A 4,150-nucleotide genomic window follows, 5' to 3' on the forward strand; every position below is an offset into this window, starting at 1 on the left:
TGCTTAGCCCTCTCCTACCCGCTGAGAGCCAGGGCTCAGGATGAGGAGGTGAAGAGAGCCTCCAGTTGACGGAGCCAGGCTGAGGAGCTTGAAACGCTTGGCCACTGATGTGCTGTGTGACCTTGGGAAAGGTTTGTCCCCTCTCTGTCTCAGTTTCCCTATCTGTTCCATAAAATTATGGCGGTACCTTCCTCATAGGGCTGCTGAGGAAATTCAATGAATTAATACATGCAAAGGGCTAAGAACAGTACCTCCTTCGAGCAGTGCTTGACAAATAATACGTGCTCACTAAAACTTTTTTATTTTAAATTTCATGTGGCCCTCATCCAAATTTTGAGGGGTCAGTAGGGTGGGGATCATCACCCCCAGTTGAGGAATGTGATAGCCAGGGAGGTGCAGGAGCTTTACCGAGACACCCAGACTCCCGATTTGCTGTTCACTGCGCTCTGTGCCACAGCTCACTGCATGGAGTGTTCTGAGAAGCGGTGAGTGAGCAGGTCAGATGAGAAGCACTGTTTCACACGCCGGGAAATTCTCCTTCGCATCATATCACACCCTCGCAGAGCCCTCCATTCCAGCGACCTTGCCTGACAGTTTCCCAGACCGCTCCCCATCAGCCCCTCCAAGCTGAGGTCCATGTTCTCATTGTCTGCTTCCAGGTCCCTCCCCTGGTTGGTCCTGAGATTAATCTGCCCCCGGTCTGACCCACTACATCCCATCGAGTTCCTGCTGAGCCTAATCTTCAGACAAACTAGTGATCTGATTAGCCTGGGCGCCGCCTGCTCTGGTCAGCCCCCTGTGGCGCTAATAGAGGGGGAGGGAGATTAAATTAGCAATGATGCTGAGATGGTAGAGCTGCTGAAATGCGTTTACAAATGGATTTTTAACATTAAAAAATAAGGGCAATTGGCACTGGCAATTAGGATATGATGAAGGCCCTTGTAGCTAGAGCTGCTGCTAAGAGGGTAATAAATTGAAGAATGAGAAACTCCCATACCAACAGACTCTGAGAGTAAATATCTGGAGATATTCATGCAACCAGTAATGACGAACTTTTCTTCATCTTGGTTGTGGTGACCAACTAGGGGAGCAGACGAACAGAGAGCAGAAAGTTCCCCAATATCACCTGTCCACTTAAGAGGACTGGAGTCCTCTGAAGAAGAGGGCGTCCGGACAAACAGAGAGATACCGAGGGCACACGCAGAGGGAAGGCCATGTGAGGACAGAGCAAGAAGGCAGCCGTCTGCGAGCCAAGGAGAGAGGCCTCAGGAGAAACGAAACCTGCCAATACCTTGATCTTGGACTACCAGCTTCCAGAACGCTGAGAAAATCATTTTCTGCTGTTTAAGCCGCCAGTCTGTGGTATTTTGTCGTGGCAGCCCGAGCAGACTAAAACATGAGCTGTGACTGTTCTGTGAACCAGCTCCTAACCTCTGCTGTGTGCTGTGGTGTCAGAACCAGATATGAGGCCTTCCTTTCCAGAGTCAGGGAGGTGAGAGGTGGCCGGCCGACGCTGGCCAACTGATTAGGACGGGCCTGGCGTGGCGCCATAAAGGCACCCGTGCACGCGGAGGCTCTGTGCCCACTTTTGGTTCCTTCCACAAACTTCCGACGGGGTCCAGGCCTCCTGCTTCTCCCCTCTGAGGGCAGGTCCCGCAACTACGGTTCCCATGGCCACCTCCGCTGTCCTGCACACCTTCTCTCTATCTGGAAAGCACCTTCTGTATTCGTTCCCGCACTTCCTTTGGTCCCAAGGACAACATCGTCTCAGCTATAGGAGGCCCTTGCAGCTGTGTCTACTGAAGGCCACCTGGAGGCGCTTCATCACGTTACTGTGTTTGGTGCCTTCCAGACCTTCTGACAGCTTCTGCAGTTCTCCGTTCAGCATGTCCTGAGTTAAGTTCATACCGGATCCTTCTAAAAGCCCCAGCACATGCTTGGCAATGACGTCCACCCTCTGTGAGATGGCACCCAGCTGCGCTCGACCCACAGCAGGCCGAGTCCACAGGTAGGAGTGCGCTGGGGAGACCAAATCCTGCAGGCGGCAAATGTGACCCTGTCTCCGCAGGATGATCCTCTCCACGTAGGCCGCGTCCAGCACATGCCTGCCTGTCTTGCAGCTGGCTCCCGAAAGCCTCTTCCACTGAGGGCCTGCAGCTTCCCCACCAGCTGGCGTCTCTGGGTCTCATCGCTCACCAGCTGGCGGAGGTGCAGCCTGTTGAATTCTGGGAGCTTTTCCAGGTCCAGCAGGGCTGAGTGGCAGGTGAGCCGGGTCAGGTCAAACTGTGTGATCAGCTCTGGCAAGGTCCTGCCCATCTGGTTCTCTGCAAACCCCGAGCCGCGGTTGGTGATGATGTCGAGCGAGGCGTCGGCAGGAAGCCGCCGGCAGCAAATGTCCCCTTGTCTCTTGGACAGCTTGCTGCCATCCCGGTTGAGGATCAGGGGCAGGTGGGCAAAGCGTGGGGGCTGCCAGCCCAGGGCCTGGTAGAGGAGCAGGTGCTTAGGGGTGGAGACCAGCCACTCGGGGCCCCGCAGGCCAGGTGGTTCGTGGGGAAGCCATCACTCTTCAGGATGACCGGGTCCCCCTCCATGCCGGCCACCTGGTGCGGATTCCAGCCACACACCAAGTCCTGGAAGGCTGGTGCCTCCCCTCCGGGCGGAAGTGGATGGCATGCTTGGGGTCTTTGGCCAGCTTCTGGGCCACCTGCGCCTGGCTCAGGCTCCGGCACCGATTGTCATACTGGCGAGTCTGATGGCTCCTCAGGGCCTCCCTCTTCAGGAGCTCCAGCCACTGCTCTTCAGCAGAGCTTTGGTAGCATGGGTGTAGAGCGCAAGTCACTGAGATTGCAGGTAGGGCCCTGCAGGACCTCCCCGGTGGGGGCTCTTGTCAGGGGGGAATACCTGCCCACTCCAGCATGTCCTCAATATTCTCTGCTGCCCCAAGCACAAGGCAGGTCTGATCCATGTCCTCCAGCCTCAGGTGCTTCTTGGCAAAGACGTAGTTGTACAAGACAGTGTGGAGGCCGCCCAGGTGCAAGAAGCCTGTGGGGCTGGGGGCGAACCGCACCCTCACAGCAGCCCTGGGATCAGTGCCCAGGCTGGCCTCGCACCCCGTCCCAGGGGGTGGCCCGAGGACACTGGAGGCCTCCGGGGGTGGGTGCAGCAACCTCTCCAGGAGCACCGCCATGTTGGGGTAGAATCGCACACGTGGGCTTCTCCGTGCATCACTTCCGGGGACCAAGAGTTCTTTATATATTCTAGATACTAGACCCCTATCAGATATATGATTTGCAATTCTTTTTTCCCAGTCTGAGGGCTGTCTTTTCACTTTCTTGGTAGTGTCCTCTGATGCACAAAAAGTTGTCATTTTGATGAAGTCCAACTTGTTTATTCCTTTTTCTCTTGCTGCTCGTGCTTTTGATGCCATCGTACTGCTTCTTAAGGCAGTAGTTCTTGATTGTTCCTGTCCTCTGACCACCCGAGCCCTATCCCCAATCATTCTCTTGAAGGTTCTTGATCCCAAGCAAAGAAACTAGAAACTTTTTCTGAGAACACATTGATATGCCCTCAAGTATTCCGTTATGATATTGCTAATTTATGGGAAGTTGTGAGGCCAGACCTAATGACAATGGGTGGAGGGAGGTCTGCAACACAGATACACTCAAATATTTCCATTAGTCATTGTAGGTTGTAATGATACCACGGAAGAAATGCGACCTTCACGGTGACTGAACAATACAAAGATGGGGCATTTTCAAATGACTCCAGTATTAATGGTGGTATATATGATTGTTCTGATGAAAGCACTAAGAGTAAAAATAATATTGGTAATGACAATAACTGATACGAAAACTCTGGTTCCCACCAAGACCAGTCCTAGATTGAGAACCCGTGCTCTGTATTTCTCTAGGTTTCTTCTGCATGTCTTTGACACTGTTCCTCACTTCATCTTTACATGCTCAAGTCCTCCTCAGCCTTTAAAGACCAGCTCACCTCTATGAAGCTTTCCCTGATTTCCCACATCCTTAATCTCCAGAAGTAGCCTGAGGTGAGGGGCACACTAGTCAACTGCAGATGGAGTGATGACTTGGGGGGAAAGCCAGGGCTCAGGACGAGGAGGTGGAGAGCCTCACGCTGAGAGAGCCAGGCT

At 53.6% G+C, this 4,150-nt stretch overlaps 1 pseudogene; it reads right to left on the reverse strand.

Moving 5' to 3' along the window:
• Positions 1-1,684: 1,684 nt before the first annotated feature.
• LOC102996318 (probable glutamate--tRNA ligase, mitochondrial) lies at positions 1,685-3,187 on the reverse strand (annotated as a pseudogene).
• Positions 3,188-4,150: the final 963 nt, after the last annotated feature.

Source organism: Physeter macrocephalus, chromosome 21 (genome assembly GCF_002837175.3).
Source record: "Physeter macrocephalus isolate SW-GA chromosome 21, ASM283717v5, whole genome shotgun sequence".
NCBI classification, from domain to species: domain Eukaryota; kingdom Metazoa; phylum Chordata; class Mammalia; order Artiodactyla; family Physeteridae; genus Physeter; species Physeter macrocephalus.